Here is a 25,468-nt window from a genome sequence, read left to right on the forward strand (position 1 = left end):
TCAATCTCTTCGGCATGGATTTGATGCGTCCTGCATTACTTTTCGCATACATGTTTTCCCGCTTTCAATTGCTTGCCACATACATCTATATCGGAAATGTTTGTTAAATACAAATATGCAGCGGAGAACGATAAGCATCCGGCATTTATTATTGTAATTTTGAGGATAGAATCAGATACACCGAAAAAAGCAACAAACAGTTCGAAGAGTGAGACCACATTGAATCTGGCCTAAATTACAAACAAAATTCAATTTCCACCAATCGAAAAATGGTCGCCGGCAAGCAGACAACAAGAGCAAGAGACGATGAATAGCCACACATTCATTTACACCAAAAATGTTGTTTATGTTTGAATTTTGTCGATATTAATACATATTTTTCCATTTAATTTTGCTATCGTGCACAACAATATTTTTGAGATTTTTTTTTTTTTGCTATGTACACTGTCGGCCAAATATTTCAGGGCTTGATTTTTGGAAACTTTCACGGTTTTCACGTACTAATGACATTCCCAGTTTGACAAAAAAGCGAAAAATTCATAAAATTAAAAAAGGCTACATCTTATGAAATAAACACTATAAAATAAATGTATACAAAATTGCTCACTTCATTTTAAAAAATGTGTGCATTTCAATAGTCAAGGTGTTTCGAATCTTTTGAGCAATAGCGTATTTGTGCCGATAGAGTCGATTGAAAATCGTTGTCGCTTGTTCCAAGCGGACGCATACCATTGAAAAAAAGAAATCGATTTCCGGGAACCGGAAAAACTGTCATAACCGGTATATGCGTTTTAGTAAAAATGTGGAATCTCAACGATTTACAACCGTTTTTTTTTCTCTGCACGTTTACCATTTTCTTCTTTGAGAATAGCTTAACGGCAGTTGAATGAATAATGGAAGCATGTTGGTGCTGGTACTGCTGTTGCTGTCATATCGATGAGTTTCGTTGTCGGGCGATCTATTTTTTAACGGAAACTTTTGATGAATAAAGACAACATTTTCCAGCAAATTGAAAATGCTTTGACTTGAAACTATATCGATGATTGCTTTTCGATAAATATCAAGACAACACACATTTTCCCAAACCGAAAATGGGAGGAGATTGAAGTGAAGATAACTAATGGGTAGATAGAATGAGTTTGAGTGTGTGATGTAACAACAAGCCACACAATAAGTTGAACACATTCATCAAATGTCCGATTGACAAATTTCCAGGCCATTACTCATCCAAGCTTTCGCCTTCTAATGACACCAAATTAACTGATAAATGGCGTATTATTAACATTTGTTACACGGTCATTCGAACAATAAAATACAAAAACCGCCCCAAATTGATTCGCATTCAAGAAATAACTCGAATTTAGAGCAACAAAAACAATTGGAACAGAATAGCAAGACGCATATAGAGTCTGCAACTAAATTCAAATTATGTATTGAATATCCGTATATAAATTAGTAGAGCACATTCTAATAATTTCGTTTAAGTTTGTGATGTGAGCGTGTGTGTGCCAAAAGAATGTATACTGTACACATTATGAAGAGACGATGTTTAAATAGTAACAAATTGGCACAAAACATTGGAATTCATTGTTTTTGCCATAAACTTAGTTAGTTGTTTGCATTGTGTTCCCTCTCTTAAGCCATATATTTTACTGGGTAAACTTTGAACCATTTTATATGGATTCGTTTATCTGTGTGTATACGGGGGGGACAATTCAGAGCACGCGAGACACATTTCCTCTGTACGTCTTTTCGATGCATATAAGAACCATATGCATTGGACAGATCATGAGTGGTATACAATACAAACAAAATATAAGCCATTTATAAAACCGCTCTCCTTCAACCGTGTGTGTTTGCCATCCTTATTTTTTTTTTCACTGTGCTCGTGTGCTATTTATTTATTAGTTTGATTGCTAGCTCCACGCGAAGCTCTATCTCCTTGTTTTTCACACTTTCCCTGTCTCTGTCTTTATTCCAACCGTTTTGAATTCTTTGCACTCTTGTGCGATCGTGTTTTTGTAAAAAGTACACAAAGTTCAAAGTTTATCTATTTAAGCCAATTTATTATTATTTTTTATTATACATGTGAGCTTTTATTGTTAAATTTAATTTGTATGCAACATGATATTTCTCTTAAATAGTCCGGAGAGTTTTTTATGAGTTACATTATTCATTGAAGCTCTGTAATATACATATACATTTCTATTTTTGGAATTTTCCTTTTTTTTCCTTTTACTATTGATGGTTTCAGTGTTATTTCTGAGTTCTGGTTCCGGTTTACAATGGTGTATCGATGTTCACATTATTGTCACCCGATCTGTTTGGGGTTAGCTTTTGACTTGAGGTTGAACATTTATTTCGTTGCCAATGTAAAGAGATACAAATCGCCTCCATTTGATACGTTTCGATTTCATGTGCCTCTTCTATTTTGTTTGCTGTGGCTACTGCTGTTTTTTTGTTGTTGGATGAGAGAAAAGACTATTTTCAATGAATTGCCAAGAATGAATTCTAATCAAAGACGAAGCCGTTGATGTTGTATGACCGTAAACCCCAATAAAATTTATCGTCGGCCCCATTTGATGTTCAATTTTAAACATTTTCATCATGCTTTCACTGCTTACGACTCTTTTGACGGTATAGTTTGTGAGTTGTTGTTTAGTTCGTCGATATTTAAACATAAACATGTCACATGTGTGTGTGTGTGTGCGTGCACGCATTTTTACGGATCGGAAATTGGTTGAGCTGTTGCGCTGATGGCTGATTCTTGCTTTGAAAACACGCAATATTACCATTTTAAAGGAATCTCTGAGCAGACTATAATTAAATTCTGTTTCACTCTGTGCACATTTGTTCACATTAATCGGATTCATACACATTTTTCATAATAGAACAATTTCATTCGATTTGATTTGAAAATATTTTCAAAGTTTTTGAAGTGATTTAAACGATACAAACCGATAATTCAATTTAATTGGTATTTACTTAGATACGTTTTCATCATTCAATACGAATATTCAATGATGGAAATGCAATTCCTTTGTGTTCTTTCTTACCTCGAATTAATGAACATTATCTCTCCTTCTGACCATGAGAAGCATTCAACCATCATAAGTTAAATCAACGAGTGTTTCGAACTACGTTTCGATACAGTTTTCAATAAAGAGCGAGAATATACTTATGGAGATAATAAATATTTTATGTGAGAACATTCGTATTCATGCAAAAAATGGACATTTTTTCAATGAAATAATATTTATCCCACAAATGAATTCATAAAATCTATATATTGAAGAACTTTGGGATTATGCAAAACTGACCAACTAAATCAAACCCCATTTCATCATATAGGAAATGCGAATTATTTTGGTTTCTTCATGGTTTAATAAATTTATGAATTGGCATAAAACTTTGACCCGAATGTATGATTCGATTAGGGTATTCGACGTTTTCCAATCTTAGTTCAAATGAAATTGGAATGAAAATTTAAGTGAAAGGTAAGAATAAATATCGAAATACTCTGAGAGCTAGGTCTAAATGCTTCGCATAATGTATCGGTGAACGATACATTTCGGTTTTCAAAACATGAACACCTTTTTCATCGTCATTTTTGATTGAAAATGAAGTTAAGAGCTGAAGACCTTTTTTGCACTTCATCTTTTACATATACAGAGCTTTTCGTCATTGAACTTGCAGGCATCAGAAGTCATGACTCTCAAAGCTACAAAAATTGACGAAAAAATAAAACGTAAATCAATTAGGTATTTAGTTTTATTTCTTTCCATATCGAACTGATTTTTTCTCTGAACACGGTATTTTCGGAGAGAGAAAAATGTTAATACATTTTAAGTCGAAATAACGCTTTATGCTTTAGCTCTTATATTCATGCTTTCAAAAAAAAACCTAAAGATCATAAATCTAACCAATTCCAATTTGCAATAGAAAATCCGACTCAATAATCCGACGAGATATAAAATTACATTATCTAAAGCGAATTTTTACATAAAAAAACCATTGCTTAGCTTAGCTGTATATTACAAAGTTATGAAAATGATAACGACATGACTCATTGCTTGCAATGACTTTTCCAACTGATGTTTGACTACATCGAAGTGAATTCACATTTATCGAAATGGTAGAATGAAATGTATGACAGTTGAAAAAGCGTAATCATCAAGAGGATGATGGGAATACTGTGGTGAAGGGGTTCGCTTCAGGTATCAAAAGGTTTCGGCTTTTTCCATTTCGAATTTAATTTATGATTATATTTTATCAGTGTTGAGAGAGTGGATGGTGGATGAATATATTTGATTTATGATTATATTTTATTTTCGACACAAACGAATTGAATTGAAACATGCGATTTATTGAACCGAAAAAAAGTCTTTAATAGACATCCAACATTTAAATTAAATGGTTAAATTACAAAGCAAAAAGTAATGGTATTTTTTGTGACAAAACTTTATATGTTTAATCATTTGATGCTGAAAGGATATGGTTTGTTTTTTTTTTCTGCGTTGACAACAAGTGACTGCGTGGTTGTCACTAATTTGTGGAATAAATAATGTTTTTCCAGCATATTGATTGGCATAAAGAGGGCGTCATTTCAAGGATAAATGTGCGTTAGGAAAATGCGACGAATATTCTCGACGCAACGAAGTGAAGGGGAAACATTTAAAATGCTCTATATGATTTGCATTTGGTTTAAAATTGACATAATTGCTTTGCATATATGTGTGTATATGTTAAAAATGTGCGTCAATTTATGAAGCCACACGCACGTACCACAAGTGATTTGCACAAGCGAGCGCGTAATTCAAGCAAATAAGAATTGACACCTCAAGTGTAACGATTCGTAATTTTTTCTTCTCCCACCCAAATGTCGACGTCACAAGATTTATTTTAAGCAATTTTGTGAGTTGATGCGTAGCTAGAACGTCATCACACTTCGTGAGAAAACCAAAAACGATCTCATTTCGAATGGAAAATGTTGGTGGCACTTAATGTGCCGATTGAAGTGATATTTTGTCGATTATAATTGCAAACGACAACAACAAACATACAACGAACACACACACACACACACACACACCGGATGCCATTACAACGCAAGAATGTATTAATTGTGTGAGAAAAAACGAATAAAAATTGTTAATTTTTTTCTAATTTAATAGAATAGATAAGAGAATTGAAGATGTTGGAAACGTGCACAACACGTTTTGAAATAACATAGATGATTCGTGGGGAAGAAATTTTACTGCGAAACCTCGTGCTTAGTACTTTAAAATTCACTGTAAAAGACATTTAAAGATGTCATAAAATGTGCCATGAATAGGCAATTCAGAATGAAAAGTGCTTTTTGCCATCGTTTAATGACTTCAAAAAATAGATTCTATTTTGAATGGTATGAAGAGCATAAATTGTTGGGTAGTTGTGTTCGCTTTCAATTTCTTCTGTTCGCTTTCATTTCAGTCTTATATTTAAATTTGTCATTCAATGGAACTGCAGAAGGGTGATACAATGCATTTAAAGCATTGCTTTTTTTTTCACAAATGTGAACGATCTCAGTTTTTTCGTTTGTGGTTGTTGTTGCGGGTGTCAGTTATTTGGTCTTTCTTTTGTGTTCGTACAAAGTTTAATTCCAGATCAAACACCGAATGTTCAAATGAACACCCATAAATGTTAGTCAGATTGTTAGATGGAATCAAATTGCATGCACCAGAGGAATAATTTCATTTTAAAGCCTCTATGGCTCAATAATTCACCAAAATGGACACTAGCAACGTTGAGTTATCGCAATGTGATGTGATGTGATGAAATCGAAGACACAAAGCTTTCTTTTCACAACTGTTCCAAAGCAGCGAACAGACATGAATTAATATGCGATAAATTTTATTCCGTATTTGTTCATGTGTTTGATAAGTTGTACATTTTTGTACGCAGTTTTCAATCTGAATATCTGCCCAACCCCTCTCGTTCGTGTGTTTTTTTTCGCAGTAATATTGGTGTTTGCAATGTTCGAGGCACTGATGGCGCGACGCGTACAGGCCTTTTTCCTATCTATTAATAAAATTTTAGAATTACGTAATAAAATATGAGTTATTGTTGGTTGTTATAAAATAATTGTTTTTCAGGGGAACTCGAAGTTGCTCGGTTTTGTTGATGTGAATCGGTGCGATAGAATGTAGATTCATAGCCCATATCTCTCACACACGGTCTACCTCTCAGTGTATAAATATTATAAATTCGGCAGCACTGAAAATTGAGAAAGTGTGAGAGATAGAAAGAGAGAGATTGCCAGAGATAGGTAAAGAGGGACAGAGTTTGTTTGTTGCAGAAAATGCGAAAGCAGCCATTTGTTACCAATTGCCCGTTACTGTTTGTTCATTTGTTTGTTTGTAAAGGCTGTTTTTCTTGTTATTTATGAGCACATACCGATGATGGTGTGTTTTTCGCTTTTCTTTTTTCTCTCTTTCTCTCTCTCTGTTTTTCCAGAAAAAAAATGCGATTTTACTCTAAGAGATATGGCCTATCAGAAAAACTGTAGCTATCCTTTTCATGGACGCGATACTAACATTTCGCCACACCAACAGCTATGGCAATAACCACGTCAAGCGAATACAAAGAGTGATTCGATAAATAAAATTTCAAAAAAGGAAATTCTTCCAACATAATCTGAATGCACAACATGCTGTTATGCAAAAATTCGAGGTCGATGGAAAACAAACAAAGTGTACATGCTGGGAGAGAGACAGAGATATGGAGAGAAAGTGGCTGAAAAACATTCCGCAATGAACACACACCAAGCCATATTTTGCTATCATTTTACTTGTCCGCTTTGTCTCTATTTATCTCTCGGTTTGTGCCACATCTTTCACCGACCATTCCCATTCCGCAAGTTACGCATTTTCAAATAGGATATTTATTTATTGTAATATTCATAAATCATGAGAAAGAGAGAATAATTATAAATGCCGCCCATGTGACATATTATTCTGATTATATTTTCTGTGCGCTTTTTTCTCTCTTGCACACACACACACACAAAACGAGCCACTTTTAGGATACATATATTATATTCTGTGATTTAAATCGCATTTGCGTCATTCATACAAGTACATTCGGTTCACCATTTGATGTGCGTGCGCGTGTATGTGTCATTCAAAACAATCATCTGATTTGATTTATACTTGAATTTTATTCTATACATCTTCTCTCGTTCTCTCTCTCTCTCTCTCGTTCTTTGTTATTAAAATCAAAAGAAGCTTTGAAATTTCAAAATGTTTTTATTCTGTGTCATAGCCCCTTCTTCTTCAATTGAAATATTCTAAAATTATAAATCAAAATCATCAATAGATGTTAAAAGCTTGCATTACCTTCATTTTTCGTGCCCGAGTCCATACTCCACCGCACAGAATGAAATTCGATCGAACAAAAATTATGTGGCTCATAACATTTTAATTTTGTGAGCATGGTTTTAATTCAGTAACAGGCGTCAGAACAATACATTTTTGGTGGGCCGCTAAGCCAGCGTATATGCTCAGCATTCGATTTAATTTACATTTTCTCCAATGACATTCTAATGCATATTCTAATGCGATGTAATGATTTCGTCAATTTATACTTCACTTTGCGCGAGGTCGCGGTGCGAAAATAGAAGGGGCGAAAAGTATGTGGTATTTTATATACGTGAGGTTATGGAATACACAAAGTAAATTGATGTTTGTGGCGCGTGTATGACTTCATGACACTTTCGCTGAAACATGTCAATGGTTGCTGTTAGCATTGCTCTCTTGTGAACACACACACACACATTGAGATGAACATCACTTTTGCCATTTATGCGATTATAATATGTAATGCATTGTTCCAAAAATATAAACCTTATATCGGAATTACAATGCCATAAATATGTGTGGTATACACATACACGTATATACTGATCGTTGATTGTCGTGTTTTGGTTGTTATTTTTTGGCACATACATAAATACTGTGTGTTATAATAAAATCCGGCAAAGAAATATATGCTATTCATTATTTGGTGGGAGATAGGAAGAGGGAGAGGGAAAGGAAAAGGGTAGAGATGGTGATGGAATTTCGTAAACGACAAAAAAGCTTTGGTTGAAATCAGCAAAAAAAAAATTGTTGGTTCGTTTATGCCCACCAGATTCTGTCAATAAATGTTCAATCAGTATCATACATATTCAATGTAATTAGACATAGCAACCCAAATGGGAGAATATAGACATGCCATAGTCATTCATTTCTTTCTGTTCGACATAACATCGTTGGCATTTGTGGATGAAGGGGAAGAGATGGAGGACGATTGATAGAAATACTTGAAAAATGATTAAACGTGCATAGATTGTTTGCATATACAACATTTTATGTAAATTATATTTAAAATAATTTGAAGTATACTTTAAAAGAATCGTTGTTTTCAGCGCCATCTACGAACTGAATCTTCCAAGCCTGTGTGAGATGAAATGCATAAAACAATGTTCATTTTCAATTTTATCAGCCGAATTCAAAACGTATAGATCTTCTGAAGGAATTGCCTAAAAAAATATAAAACAAATGTTCAAACTCCTTTTCGTCATGTCAATTTGAAGAGGTCGCTGAAAGACATGATGGCTTCGAACAATCAAGAATCAAGTGACATGGAATATTGATATAAATATATTATAAATAAAACAAATTGGAATTTTAGATCATATATATATATATTGTTGTTGGATTTTTGCTCAAAATAAAAGTATTGTCATTCAAGGAAGAAGATGAGAATGATGCGCGCGAAAGAGAAATAGCTGTTCCATCGTAAGCCTTTCATTTTTTATCTCTCTTAGACATACAACATTTACCGGGGACAATCGGGCGGGAGCAACAAAGATGGCAATAGTTATTGAGAGAGAAATGCTAAATAATGTGTGATGCGTTTGCTTCAACTTAAAGATTTTCATTAGCATACGATTTTCCTATAAATTACCAAACATCGAAACGAAAACTTTCAGATTTACTTTGAATGTGTTTGCGGTGAATTGGTGGAATTTCGATAAATTAACAGTAATAAGAACATTCACATTTTATTTTACAAACACTTTTCATTTCACAATTTAAATTAATTGCTTGTTTTTCTCTGTAATTCCCTTGATCATTTATTTTTCTCTTACCGAATTTAAGTGTGTGTTTTTATTTGTTACAAAACTATATTTGGATCTGAATATTTTTGTTTTTATTTAGTACATAAAATAAAAGTGAACAATTTTTTTGTTGTTATTCAGGCATTCAGTATAAGTTTTTTGTGCAGCCACAACATCTGTAACGAATTATCTGAAAAGGAAACTTATTTGTACATCATCCGTTCGTACATCGATCATAGATTTAAACACACGAGAAAAATAAAACCTCACACAATATAAGGTAAACCTCTTATTTGCTATTCTGTTTATTGAATTATAAAAGAAGATGTAGTTTTTCAATTGAATCTGGATTTTCCAATTCAAAAATATAGTAAGCTGATGAGCTGTACTTTGTGTGTTTGCATTTCTTAAGTGAAAACACAACTGCATTAAATACATTATTTGAATCCAATTGTTTATCCGATGAGTATACATAATCGTTTATAAGATAATCAAAGAAAGAAAAAAATTAAAAGAACCATTCACAAATCGGAGTTTCTTTCCGATTTGAAATCTACACAAATCGTCTCGATTTGTGTGAGTGTAAGCATGCTGAGCAAATTTGTGAATTTTTAATGATATTTTTACGTTAAACAAATTTAACGCGTTGGCCCCATTTAGTGGGAATTTTGGTGTCAAATGGATCGTAGATATGTGCAATGTAAAAATACAAATTAATCCAATAGCATTTCTTCATGAAATTTATTTATTGTCTTATCACATGTCTTCATTTTTTTTCTCAAACCTTCGTATGATGGAAAATATAAAGCACTAAAACATCTCGTCTCTTCTTCATCTTCAAGAATATTGAAAATGCTAATGTACAGTTGAATATTTCTGATATACATTCAATTTGAAATTCGCAAAATTCTATATCAATTGAGGGCATTCAAACAACGAAGCGATTGAAAAAAAATTATAAGAGAGAGTCGCTTTGTTTTATTGCGCACTTTGTTATTAGTATAGTATGGTTTCGGCAGTTTCCATGTTACTTTTAATGAAGGTTGCATTGGTGTGCTAAAGAAAATGATGAATAAACAGACATGTTGCATTTTTATAAAAATCGCGTCGCTTACATAATTCCAAATAAATACGGGTGCGTTTTTGAGTTCTTGTCCCAGTGTTTTTTTTTAATATTCAAGAGACAAGTTTCGTGTGTTCGAAGAAAGTAAAAAAAGAAAAATCAAAGAGCTTTGCTGTGGAGATAGACAAAAACAAATGTGGAGAAAATTTGGATCTATTTGGAATGAAAATGGGTGCCAAAACACTATTTCAAAAAGAATACCAAGATTTAATTATACCATGTCCATCGGAAAAATCCATTATGTCAACAAAAATGTGTGTATTTGCTTCTCACTTGTTTTTACAGAAGATTAAAACAGAATACCAAAATGACGTCGTTCTATTCGACGAAGACGACAAGGCTGAGGTATAAAAAATATTTGTATGTCTTTTTTTTTCGAAAAAATGAAAATATGCCAGCGAATTTTTGCGAATTTTTTGAAGGACTCGATAAAGAAAACCGAATGCAACAAAAAAAAATATTTAAAAAATACAACTCGGTCAGAGGCGAAGCCTGAGATGCGCTAAGTGTCGAAAATTGATGATTTATATTCGTGAAGCTGGTTTGAACGAAGATAAAAATCTCAAAAAGTTTACCAAAGAATATGAATGTGACTTTGGATGCACGATTACGTTGCATAATTCAAAAAAAATGGATGCAAACGATGATAATATCAAGATTCCGAAAATCAAAATTCTATCTGTGGTTTCACTGCGCCCATATCTACACAAACACTACTGCAGAAAGCGATCTTAAGCGATCGGGCTAAACGATAGGTACAGAGGAGTTATTTGAGTGCAAAGATGAAATGTGGCATAAATTCATAAATTTTGATTGACAGCACTTTTGGTGGACAAACGCATATTTCTTTACTGAATTCAGCCACGATCATATTTCAAACAAAATGTGTAATTGGTCACCAAAACAAAAGATATGCAACTAAATAATTCACCACGAAAGAGCAAAATAATCGTTACAAAAATCGTGCTTTGTATCCAGACACCAAAAACTATCGAGTAAACATTGTGACTGGTTTCTGTCGATCAATGTATTCGGGGATGAAATTGAAATAGAAGTCAACGATGATGCCATTCAATAGCCACCGACCGTACACAAAACAGTCTTGAATCGTGATATCCCCGAGTTAACATCTTAGGCGTTCACTCCGACGTTTGTCCATATAAACATAAATTGCTGTTCTATAAGAAAAGCATAATTAATCAATTTTTATATGGCGAACGTATATTACTCCTTCGCTGTGGTGAAATCAAAATATCTATATGAAAATGAATTAATTATGCTTTTCTTATCGAATAGCAATATATGTTTATATGATGTTTGCTCGGGTGGTCGGTGCTAAATGCATTTTAATCAAAGGTAATACACACATGTATGAGATGATGCTTTGTTTGCTTAAATGAATTTTCGATTCATTGCAGGACATTGTGACCGCTTTGGATTGCAAGTTCCGTTGGCATTACGGAGACCACCTCCATCGTAAGAAGTTCAAAACAATCAGTAACCTTAAGCATCAATCGACATCATTTTACTCGCACTAGAATTTTATTGTACTTTGTTACGTTTATTGTCCGTAAAGTTGTAGCTCAGCATTTCGTGGAAGTACCAAAGGTATTTTATATGCAGAATAGCGCATTGATGAATCAAGTCAATTTTCATGACATATTTGTTTTTTTTTTTTTTACTTTTTTTGGACGAAAAATCCATTGTGACGTTCAAAATGACTATAATACACAAATTCGGCCCAAAATTTGTACTATAAATATATGCATGCCAAAGGAATTATTTGCGTTAACAAGGTAACGGCCGTTTGAATATTGAATATTAACTATCGTCCGGCGAATGGAATTGTTCAAAGTGCAGTGTTCGAAATAGACAAATTGAAATTAAACACAAAAGTTCACTTTAATTATGATTTTTTTGTTTCTTTGAATTTTGGTGGCATTAATTCAACATAGTGATATTTGGTTTTCAACATTCCATTTTCCGTCGAATGTCAAAATAACAATTATGGCATTTCGAGAGACAGTAAATGTGAATTCTAGCATTTCAAGTAATAGATGATTGAAACGATTTCGTTATGTTTTGTTTTTTTTTCTCTCTCGCTGCTCCCACTGCTCAATCTCGTCGCCTGAATGTCGTTATAGATTGAGACACATTTGTGTACTATTTAATGTTGTTGTTATTGTTGCTGTTGCTCACTCTCGCGAACTTTGTTCTTATTATTAGACAATTTGTTATGTTATGCTAACAATTGTCAGTGTACCCAAGTCGAAGCAATCTTACGAATGCATCTACAATTCACGATACGCTTCTCAGCACTCTCTCTCTCTCTCTCTCTCTCTCTCTCTCTCTCTCGTTCACTCACTTTATCATTATAGTTTTATAAATAGTTTCAACATAAAATACACAAATTGTATGCGCTTGGATGTACTTGATTGTGTATTGTGTCGGATACAGTGAGGATGATTTTTGGAATGTGACCATGTCTATTACTGTAACAATTCTACGTTTCTTGATCGCCAGCATACATACGCTCTGGATATCTGTCTTATATTTTGTTTGTTTGTTTGTTTTTTTTTTTTATTGCTTTTCTCATCGTTTCATATATCGTTTTGTTGTTTTTTCGGTCATTTTACTCCACTTTAGGCAATCATCAAAATTGTTCTAAAATATTATAAGTACGGCACCACGTCAATTACATTGGAAATATTTTGTATATGCATGTTTATGTCTGTCTCATTCCCTTCCAAACGAATCACATTTTTTTCAGTCAGACTCGAACAGCATTTAAATGTTACCAATTCTTCATGTGCTTTCCACATTTGTTGTTTCGTGCAATCGATTATTAAATGGGCACACTTTTGTTGATACATTTAATTGAAAAAAAATTTGAAGTATATATGGAGACATTTACAGTCGAGACCATCACGCAACAAAGTCCATTAATAGCAAATAGATCATATGAAACATCGTTCATTCCCTGACCACCGAGAGAGAGTGAGAGAGAGAGAGAGAAGAGATATATAGTAAACGTTATTCGAAAGATATGTACATGAGGTAACAGCGTGCTATATTTAAAGAACAGTCTCCAACTGGAACGAATTGATGCAAGTAAATTGATGCTCTCGCCAATCATTTGTACTCATTGGCTATTTAAAATACACACAGCGAGATTCTTTCTCACTCAATCACTTATTCACTCTTGTCTATAAATCTCTCTGTCACACACACCGACATTGTCTTTCGTACTCTTGTCTCGCACTCCCCATGCTACCGCTTACATTTTAATTGAATCGGATATATTGATTGATTTTCTATTGAATTGTGTTTACTGCAATTATTTTTGTTGATTTTTCTCATAAATTCGAGTATTGTCACAATTTATTTCCATTTACAAACAAAATGCAAAACGAATTTTCCATCAAATCGACGATTGAACAAACAACAAAGATTTTTTTCCAATACATTTTGATAGTAGTATTCCTTTTTTTTTTCAATTAAAATAAAATTGACTAACTTTGGAATAATTACAGCACAAAATGTGCATTCCAATTCAAAATTCTGAAATCATTAATTTCATTCCAAAATTGTTTTAAATTAACTTTGGACAGAGAAAGTTTATTTTTCCCCCCATTCCAATAAATTTTTAAAAAATTGGGTTCACATTATTTTATTATTGTTGCCGTTATATACACAAACATGTATATTTAATAAAGTTCAAACCGTAAAATAGAAATTGTACAATGTACATATCCGAAATGAAGCCCAATCTCAAATGTTTACTTCAATTCCAGCAACCAAACACTTGTGTTTCGAGCTTAGTTTTAAATTGCAAAAAAAAAACGCTCCAAAATGTTTGACACGAAAGATAATGCCTTGAAACATATGTAAACATATATATAATGTTATTTCTTGCAACAGCTGAATGATGTTATTTTAATATACTGCTTTAGTAAATAAATTCGTCTTCGATTACGATGCACACAATGTATTTTATTAATACAGGAATGTATGCATAGTACCTTTGTTATTGTGTGTTGACATGTATTCAGACATGTATCAAAACAAAAAGGCGCAATGGGATCGAGTGACCGGCATTAGAATGGCTTTGCATGCAAAGAGAATTAAATAGTAGCCAGTTTAGAAACAGTCCTTGGCCAGACGGTTATCTGCTTACTGTGTGCGTGCGAGTGCGCGCATTCGTTGCTGTTTATATGTTCAATTTTAGGCACTACGGCAATTTCAGAATTGGGAATGAATTTATTTTACATTCGGTTCAAAAAAAAAAATTGTATTATCTTGACATTTCATATCGTGTCACAGAATTGTGTGTGTGTGTTTTTTTTTTTTCGGCCGAGGAGAGATTGGTTTTAAAAATAGTAAATAATGAAAACGAGGAAAAAATAACAACAAAAATATTTACTATTTACATGTTTGTAGTTAAAAATCATTATGACTATTTTGCTTTCGTCATTGAGCGGTGTCAATTGTGTGGAATTTTAATCAGGCTATTGCCTCAACAAAGTCAGACACATAGAGAATATCATCTGCATACGAACTGAACTTTGGACATTTTGCGCAATGTGTGCGTTACGTATTGTTTTTGCGTGTTCTTTTTTTAATTTGGAATACGTTTTCTCTCTACAATTCAAGTATTTTTAAAGAGTAGGTAATACGGCCGAATCCTGAAGATTAGCGCTCCCGGAAATGTGGCAGTTGCTTATGTATATTTTAATTCAATGAAATGATTATTAAGATGTTATTTAGTTATATCATTTTCAATATAATCATAATTTACTATTCAGAGGCACCCACAGAGAGAGAGAGAGAGAGAGAGAGAGAAAGAGAAACATACATGTTTTGTCTGGTATGTTGTATTTTTTTAATTCGGATCATGAGTATTATAGATTATAGTTGCCGTATTTGAGTCCAATGTGCTCTCTTTTCAATAAAAAGAAACACAAACACACGCAAAATGCAAAGAACATGTACACAATATGGAATAAGAACAATGATAACAATCAGTAATAATAAAGGCAGTAATGTGATTTGTGCTTGTCTACGTGTTTGTTGTTTAATTTGATTTTTCCAATAAATTATTGCTCATGTTGGGTGTCGATGTATCTCACACTGTGACTTCGGATGCTATTGCTGTGTTGCCATTTCGATGTTGCTACAGCTCTGATGTACAGTTTCACGAAATGTACAGCATTTCGAATTTGCAATGCGTTTCGACTCAATGGTTTAGTTCAATCGTCCAATGTGATGATTAGTTGATTTCGAAGACATTAAATTAAATCCGAAATCGATATTCTTCACATTCTAACTTAATAGACAGGTCCATTTATTGGACTCAAATGAATACATTTAATATTCTAATCAATTTGAAAACACATCAAATCGCTCTAACTCACGTTTCCATTCCCTCTTTGCAAAATTTCTATCGATACCACTTGGTGTCCTGGCTCTCGAGATTTGATTTGATAGGCGCTTATGTGAATTATAAACAATTCAATAGATAAGCTCGGTAATACCAATTGCGTTCGGCTTGATTGCAAAATCTTCGTTGCCAATATAACGAAAAACAATAGAATTGATATACGACTCGATTTATGCGACGCAAACTAAGAACAGAAATAGAGGCGATTACATTTACATACAACACATGTACACGTTTCAAAATAAACTCCTCAACACTTTGAGATAAACAATGCTACTCATTTGAAAACTAAAGCTCATCGTGTCAGAGATCGGTAGTATGTTTGGATGGCATGTTTTACAAAAGATTTATTCACGACTTTTCCAATTTATTTTTCCCGAGTACGTGTTAATCCATTTGATTTGCTAAGATTCAGTCTTATTTTAGTTGAATATTGGTGAAGATGGTTGGTCGGTCCTTCGATAGGAAGAGTGGATTTATTGGTGCGAATTTAGATAAAGAACTAAATTTTCAGAGATTTCTACAAGGTTTTAGTTGTATTTATGCTATTTTGCTTTGACGCCATTACCCTTGAGACTCAATTGATGTGGTTTCCTCTGAAGCAAGAAATAAAGAAAACCAAATAACTTTCGTACGTTTCATCTAAATATGTTTATCTTTTTCAAATTTTAATATTTTCTTGCCACAAAAACTGCAAATCAGATTTAAAAGAAGAAAAATAAAATAAAACAATTTTACAGCATTGATCTTTGACCACATCAGCATTTGAAATTGCCAATTCTGTTTAAATATTTCATGTCTGCTCTTTAATTAAACAAACTGTGCAAACTATAGAGAGAATGTTGCGCGTGTAAAAGCGCGTGCGGTAAACGAATGTTTATCATTCGGCCATTTGTTGATGAAGCATCATGTGCATCACACGTTTTATTCCATATATCTGTTGAGTTTTTCGTGGAAATAACGTTAAAATGCTATTAATAAAAATCACATTAGTTTTAATGGAAGTGGTGTAGAGATAGATACAATGGATATAAAGTGTATAAAAACTACATCATTTTAATATTTAATAGTCATTCACATTTCTGAGAACCATTTTACGAATAGCGAACAAAAGACACATGCTCTCTGTGTTTATTCATTTTGTTTACCTTTTTTCTGTTTATTATTCGTTGCGTCAATGAACGAATACTTTGAGGTTTTTATAGCTGTCATTGCACTCCGCACCACTGCCATCTCGGTCTCAAAAATTTCATTGCATTTGTGAAATTATAAATGCAATAAAATAGAAAGTGTTTAGGGGAAAGGATTCAATTCGAAGAAAAACGCCTTTTCGTTCACACATGCAATAGATATAACTTTATGAAGAAAAAGAAATGCATTTCATGTCTTTTACTATTGTCACTTGAATTTGATTCAATTTTGTTTGAAATTTCTTCACGATTGATCTAGCGGAAAATATTTCAAGAGAATGCCATAAAAAATAACTCACACCGCGAACATTGGTTAATATCGCAAAAATATATTTGTTTGTATACATGACTAAATGATTGACTACTTCATTTAGCCGATTCATAAAACGATTGCATCTTTCATAAAACGATTATGTGTCTTTGGTTGATTTTTTTTCGCTGCATATTTACGGCAAATAGTTTGCCCATTCTCGTGGATGATAAAACTGTTCGACATGAGAAGCATATAGCATACACCGAATTTCATACCGGATCATAAGAAATAAGAATCATTTGCAAATGAAACTAGAAGGAAAGGTCTTTCAATCACATTTACTTATCTTTTCAAATTATTTCAAATGAATGCATTTGTCGTAAATTGAGATAAAATTATATGTTCATGAAACATGGTTCATAAACTATTTCTAATTTCTGAGTAGTACTCAGTTGCATCGCCAACGCAAAAATCACACAACATAAGCAAATTGCTCGATGTTGTGAATATCGATTATGAATGAAACATCATATAAATAACATTGTTTTTGCAAACCAGATGCCAATCAAATGAGTCAGAAGCATTTATTTGTGTACATGTATTGAATTGACTGAAGAGTTTCACGAAAACTGGTATTTCGGATATTTTCACTTTCATTTTGGATGGATCTTTAAACATAAAATATAATTTCACATCCAAGAAGATTCTAAGGTGCAATCAAGTTAAGCCTTATGACCTGCAGAAAGCAGAAACCATATAGATCCACATTTTATTTCAAAACAATAAAATTTTAATTGAAATTAAAGTTAAGATAATATAGAATTCATTATTGTTCATTTATTCCTAAGTGATTGGCAAAAGCAATTGTAGAAGAGCACACACCAAACATTCACCAAACACGTCAAAACAATGTGAGAATTTTAATCATCGATTTTATGCTTTGTGGTTTGTGTACTGATAGTGATTGAAAATGATGCGCACCTAATCGTATTAACGAGAATTATTAAGTAAATACAAAACTACAATGTCAAAATGGACAAATCATTGTAAAAGCTATACGTTCGAAATAGCGGCATCCAAATGATCGAAAGTTCTTGAAGAAGAAAAAAACTCGGAAAAATGACTCACCACCTTTGTGTATTGCAAAAAAAGCGGAACGAAAAATAAGCGAAGAAACAAAGTTAAGAAAAAAAAAGAGTATGAATAAAAAACGAATCAAAGTATTGTTGTTCATTTGAATTAGGAGCAGCGAGTAGAGAAACAAATCAACCCGGTTAGAGAAGAGTCTTTTACTGTTGTCCGTCAGTAATTCATTCAATATAACGTAAACTAGTTGCGATCTCTCGAGCAAAAAAATAATAGACAAAATCTCTCTTCCTTACCTCCCTTTCTCTCTCTCTCTCGTACGCACAGACAGCTTCACTGGCTTACACACTTCGAACAAATATAATAGTAATAATATCGAATGCTTTCAACTTGAAATGGCAACAACATCCAAACGACCATAATAAATAATCGCGGCACCCAACGAAACTCAAAACAACAATGATGAAATCTCATTTCATTGGTTTTGTTATTTGAATATTGCTGTGAGAGTCTCGCCTGTCAAATTTATCATGTCAAATCGTATGTTTATACATGTATCACTCATATGGATTTTGGGCCATTTTCTTTGTTCGTTTTCGATACTGATTTTTGGAATTCCAAACGCTTTGCCTTTTTTTGTTTCCTTTTCTTTTGCTCATCATTTTTGAGAGCACACAATAATGAAAATATCGAAAAAGAAAAAAAATGGCAAACAAATCTAATCTAATAAAGGGCACGTAAATTGAATTTGAATCGGAAGTTGGATCTCTTTCTGAATTAAATTGAAATAGAAAACGGAATATCCTTTTTTTTTTCGAGTGTATGGTAGGTCAAAGGCCATTTTTATGGGTAAACAGATTCTTTTAATCGAAGAATACCGTCAAATAAACTGAAGACCCTTCAAACATTCATCGTTTGCAAACTGACATTTAATCTGAAGACGGAAGTGATTTAAGAAAATGCACTCTTCCTTTTGGTGGCTTGAGCCAACTTTCTTTCTATTGTACCATTTGGGGTTTTTGTTTTCAACCGAAAAAAAAAAACACAACACAATACATTCACTTGTAGAGAAAAGTATATGACTCAAAATAAATCACTGTAATTGGTGGCCGTTTGTGTGTGTGTACGTGTTAAAAGGTTAAATTTGTAATCAGCGGAAAAGGAGGTTCAAAGCCGATTTAGAATGAAGCTAATCTATCGAAAATGGTATCATTTTGTCGATCAGTTGTTTTGGTTGGCTTTTTGGTGAATTGATTTAGTAAATGAACGGTCGTGTTTTCTTTTTGTTTTCGGAAGGAATTAACCAAACTCCATCGGATATTGTGAGAGACTAAGAAATGTATAGAATGTGAATTGTGTTGGTTGCATCTCATTTGAAAATCTCATGGAAATGTTCAACGTTACAATGATTGGATGTATTTGAATTACCAAAGCATTTGTCCAAACTAGCATAATAGTTTCAACGCAATTTTTGTCGAGAAAAAAAAGCGCATACAAATCGATGTGAAAGCATATCAAGCTCTTGTTCTTATTTACATCGGTTTGTGTACACATGGCGTTGAATTACTTTAAAGATGAAAATAGACACGATTTGTGATTGCCATGCATTCGAAAAATATGCACTTTGGCTTGATTTGTTTGCTGATTCAAAATGCTGCGGTTATTCCATCTCCTATACACACATAAACAATTCTAGAGTGCAATTGGATTGCATGCTTGCTCTTATCAATCCCCCATTGCTGTCCAGATTGTCAGTCAAAGTTGAAAATTGTAAACAATTTGACAGTTATCCCATTTAAAAGTTCGATCACCAAGCTGCCGAGTGAACAGAATTGCATCGATGTGTTTTTGTAAATGTAATTGGCTCTACATACATACATATATGTGTGTGTGTGTTTGTAGAATTGAGGATTGTATAATACTTAAAGCTTGTTTGTTATTCAACTCTTCGCTTTGTCTGATTACACGGCCACTATTTTTCACTGGGATATTTTGTGCCTTATTTCACATTCGTTCGGATTTGCTTCGCATTTTCAATACTCTCTCTCTCTTTCTTTATCTACGTCCCTGTCTTTCTTTATGGAAATCTCCACTGCAATTTTATGGACTTTATTCGGAATGGGTCGCTTTCAATGTGAGCACACCATATTTTTTTTCTCTCATTTGGTTCACCGATTCGTTGTTTGTTTGAGATTTCCATAAGTTTTGTATGCGATCAACAAAATTGCGCTGATATTGTTATTGTCTGGATGGTGGTAATAAACCTGATACTTGGTATCATTCGATAAACATATCCAATCGAAATGACCGGATTCAGCACTTCTTCTCTCGCTGTTTTCTCATCTATCTCTTTCACTCTTCCGTCATTAAATGCGGTTTTAATTGCATTCATCTTGTTTGTGTGTCTCAGTGGGCACCATTGCAAGAGGTCCCAGTGTTTAATTAGCACCAAATTACAGTATGACTGCGACAAACAATATCAGTTGCGGTTTATGTTATGCGACGAGTCAAAAATGGTGAAATAAATCACACAATTGAAAAATACAGGGAGTCATTTCGGGCATTAGTAATGGTTCATTCGTTATTTCAATGAGTGTGAGGTTCAAACCATTTTATATGAGCCAATGAATAGAGGTTCTCGCTATTCTTTTCATTGCAATATTAATCCGTTTAGATTACATTGATTAAATGGAACATGATTTACACTCATAGCTCATGAGCTCTGCAAAATCTATTTTCCATTTTGTTTCAAGTACCGACAACATCTGAACAAATAATTTAATATTTCAAGCAAATGTAACATTGGATTGTATGTACTACTGTGAATCGCCAAAATGGATTTTTTTATCGATTGATAAATGTTGTTCTTTTAAATAAGTAAAATTGGTTTCAGACATTTGTCATTACATTTTATATTCAATTAGCGTCCCTAACAGCTAGAGGAGGGACAAATATAGCTAAAAAAAATTCTTTCAATCAAAAGTTATTTTAAATTGAATCGTATTATCAAAACAGTACAAAAAATGAGCTAACGTTTATTTGCACGGGTGTTTGTCCCCAAGACCAACAGTGACATACACAAAATATAGTAAAACCATACATGCCAGCCAGTTAAACGGCGTTCAAAATTATCATGCTAGATAAATTTTTACAATGCTATTATTAAACAAAAAAAAAAGATGGTCAAACATTTGATTGTATTTATCTGCTTCGATTTCTAACTATTAAACATTCACTCGATTCAAAATACACTACTCTGACGCAACTGGCATTTTTTTACCACCATACTGTTGTCTCCATTTATGTCCGTTGCCGATTTATGTCTCTCTATTTGCAACTTTTGTTTTTGCATTGTGAACACCAGATTTGTCTGCGATGCTTTCAATTGAACAATTGCATAGATAAAATTTCACAAGAAATCCCACCAAAAAGTTCAATGTACATTTTATTTTTTAATGAGCACCATTAACGTGCATCAGACAAATAAGAATGACAAATGACCATCATCGGAGACAAGGAAAAAAAAACGATATTGCGCAGGTTCTGCAAATTGACCGAATTTTTTTCTCTGCAATCTTTTGAAGCTCTTGAACTGTTCAGTGTTCTGATTGTTTTCTGTGCTTATCTTATTTTACGTTCAATTTTGACTCGAATATATTTTGTTTCCCTGCTCTGGCTGTCGTACGACAGTTTTATTCATCCACTTTTCGATGAGTTGAACGCTGCCGGCTATTATAATCGAATCTTTCTTCATTGGGCTCTATCTAGTGGCATTGCATTTAAAATCGCTATAGCGCGTCCATTTGTGTCTTTCACAAAAAAGAAAAGAATTGTAAGAAACAAAAAAGCGACCATCGTCTACAACCAAATCAAACAGTGAAAACACTCAAGCGGGTCACAATAAAACCGTCTCAAAACCGATCAAAAGCGCACTTGTACTTTGTCACGATATATATATATATATATATTGCATGTGACTCTGTGTTTATACTAAAATGACGAATACAGAATGACAAAGATCGAAAGAGATGGGAAATAAGGGGGAAGCAAGTAAGTGAGTGAGCGAACGAACAAACAACCAAAATGAAAAAAATCACTTCAATTCAAACGTAAACAAATTGAATCCCTTTTATTCTCTTCGGCGACTTCGTTATGAGCATATTTTTTATTTCACTTTTAGCTCACTTGTGCGTTCAAATGGCACCGCATCACAGGGAGAAGAAAGCATTATTCGACTATAGCTATAATCGACAATGTCAATTGTTTTTATCATTATTTGCACACTGGGTACCTCAATGATTAAACCACAAATTTTGATGAAAAGATCGAAATTAATATTTAATATTGTGTAAACGGTCATGCACATTTCTGCCCAACAATTTAAACGAAGAACCGATTGTTCTAACAAAAAAAATCCTTCCATTTTTGTATGATATTTATCGAATTTCCTTAACGAATAGAGATCAATTGAACCTTAAATAATATTTGATGAAATCAAGCATAAACTTGAAGCTATCGTAATCACCCTGTGAGGCAAGTAATGCACATAATGCACTCTTTCTATATAGAGATGCATTATTGTTTTGAGTTCATCATTTATCATATTTATTGCATTATAGAGCAATCAGATTGGTGCATGTTGAGCCATGGCACGGCCTTTCACAACAACCTCGAGAGAGACAGAGAGAGAGATAGAAACACATACATACACATCTGAATCAATTTGTGCAGCTCTGCACTCGAGTAATAGCATACAACTTATGACAACATGTTCAGTTTGAAACGTTTGATTTTGTTTGATTGATCATATTGAAATCTTGTCCAATAGAAAATCTTATCGGAATTTTTATTATCATTGCAAATATAGTAATCGTTATTGAGATAGAGATCAATTCATGGCTGCATAAGTTTGTCGTTGTGACATCAATTTGATGTAAAAGGTTTGCGAAACAATTGAGCCATTTTTGTTTTCACAAAAATCGAATTTCGAATGATAATTTTCTCTCTTTCTCTCTCCTTTCAATACCATGCCAAAATGAATGCGCTCGCTCATACGATAATCAATTCAAATGAGGGAAAAAAATCGTATAATGAATTGTTGCGTCAATGTACGCCACAATTTATGCACAATGTATCATTACTTATCACATGTTGTTTGTTGCTAATGAAAAGTTGCTTCAAGGCCAATAAACCTCCACTTTTATTATAGTATGTGGCATGATATTTATTCGTTTATTTAAACCGCTGGCAAAACTACATCAAATGATATTGATTGAATGCGATCCACAGAATAAAGTGTTGATTCAAATTTAATTAAAGGAATGCATGCATACACACACACACACACACACACACACACACACACACATAAAAAAATGTTACAATAAAAAACGGGATTTTAAATGAAACGAGACAAGGAAAAAGTTCAGAGAAAAAAAAATGATCGCAAAGTCACTTATCAATTTCATACTGCCAATCAAAGCATTGTAAGTGTTAATTGTTAAAATATTCCATAAATAATATCAAAATTGCTATAAATAAACATTCGAAATCGATGTCGTATTTGAAGTTTGACACAATGACTATTAAACATATCGTCCATCACCATGCAAAACGAACGTTTTTTTTTATTGAATATTTTGACTCAAAACTCAAATCAATGCGTATCTTCTGCTCGATTGCACAACGAAACATTTTGAATCGGTTTAATCAGTTCAGTTGAACAGCACCGAAACGCAGTTTTATTTTTACTTCACACCCCTGGCGTTAACGGTTACAGTCAATGATCTCTTTTTCTGTCATTCATTTTGGCGTGGTATGTTTTGTAAATGATCACAATAGATGAAAAAAATGGCGTTGTGTCAATTTGGAAGATGAAGATTGTCGATAAAAATGTCATCAGACAAAAGAGACAATGAACCTTCTAACTGGTCTGCAAATACAGATATGACATAATCTTAAAGCAAATTGTAGAAAAAAGAGAGGGGGGACAAGTGTAAAAGAGAATGTACGACAAGATGATAGAGCAATCATTGTGTAGCCAGTCTCGAATGGTGTATGGCACGTAGCTGTCCTTATAAAAATAAACAAAAACGATGTCAATAACACCAGCGAATTCAACATGCAATGAGCTACTACTCTCATATAAAACAACACTTTCTCTGATCGCATATGCACCAATGACATTAAACAAACTGATGGCAGCTGCTTGCGATCACCGGCTTCAGAAATATCCTTTCCTCTTTTGTCACATGGCGAAAACCTTTTTATCGCTTAATTATAATAATAATAATAAAATAATAGCTCAACGATTCACCGAACTTTTGAATGTAACGAGAAAAAATATTTGATGATTATTTACGCGATATTTGATGCGATCGTGTTTTTTTTCTCTGTTCATTCGTTTTCGGATAGAATAGCGCCAAACAAATTGACAGGCACTTCACGATTGAATCGCTAGTAAGTGAGAGTATTTACCCCGTTGTTATCGTATTTCCAGTTATAAAAATTTATATTCCTTCTTCCTTTTATTTTGTTGCTGTTTATTGCATTTTCTGTGTGTTCTTTTTTTATAATAAGTTCAAGCAATTACTAAAAATACCATTTTCCCATTATGAAATTGTTTTGCAAACATTGAACCATTAAAAATGGATGACGGATAAAGGCGTTCGCACACACACGCATTCTTTGTTGTTGTTGTTTCTTGCGAGAGAGTGAAATGCATTATTAATTTTTTTTTTCACGATGCAAAGTATGTTTTTTTGTGTGTGTTTGTTAATTTTGCAAAGTTCATGCCATTTTTTGTTGCATTGTGATGTGATGGGGACGAGGTGGAATAATAGGCGACAATCTCACATATTTAGAACACAGCGATGATGAATCTGAATGCGGCTCAGACTTTTTTCGTTGGTTTGGACAGAATGCTTGCGATTGATGAAAATAGTGAGAAGTAAACAAATTGAATTAAGAGACACAACAATGAAAACAAAGAAAATAAAATGGAATTGAAACGAAATGAGGAACATAAACATGCAATGTGATAGCAATAAGAGGTACTTGTTTTTAGCCGGCTATCAAAAGAAAAACCGAGAAAAGAAAACAAAAACTTCGAATTAAGGCGAACAAGTAGAAACAATATAATATCAAAACGCAATAGAATATAATGTACATCAAACAAATCGCTGAGGAAAATTCCAACGATAACCAAATTGATGGGATTGGCTATTTTTAGATT

At 33.2% G+C, this 25,468-nt stretch overlaps 1 protein-coding gene across 2 annotated transcripts in view; it reads left to right on the forward strand.

Annotated features, from left to right (window-relative positions):
- Window positions 1–8,995: 8,995 nt before the first annotated feature.
- LOC116340098 (bombyxin B-1 homolog) overlaps window positions 8,996–25,468 on the forward strand; it is a 37,327-nt gene continuing 20,854 nt past the window's right edge. For both annotated transcript variants that reach the window (XM_031766324.1, XM_031766322.1), the window contains exons 1-2: window positions 8,996–9,065; window positions 9,284–9,422. The gene's annotated coding sequence lies outside the window, so the exon portion shown is untranslated. The remainder of the gene's footprint in view (window positions 9,066–9,283; window positions 9,423–25,468) is intronic.

This window comes from Contarinia nasturtii, unplaced genomic scaffold, assembly GCF_009176525.2.
Source record: "Contarinia nasturtii isolate CC-2019 unplaced genomic scaffold, AAFC_CNas_1.1 Cnas_scaffold_630, whole genome shotgun sequence".
NCBI lineage: Eukaryota > Metazoa > Arthropoda > Insecta > Diptera > Cecidomyiidae > Contarinia > Contarinia nasturtii.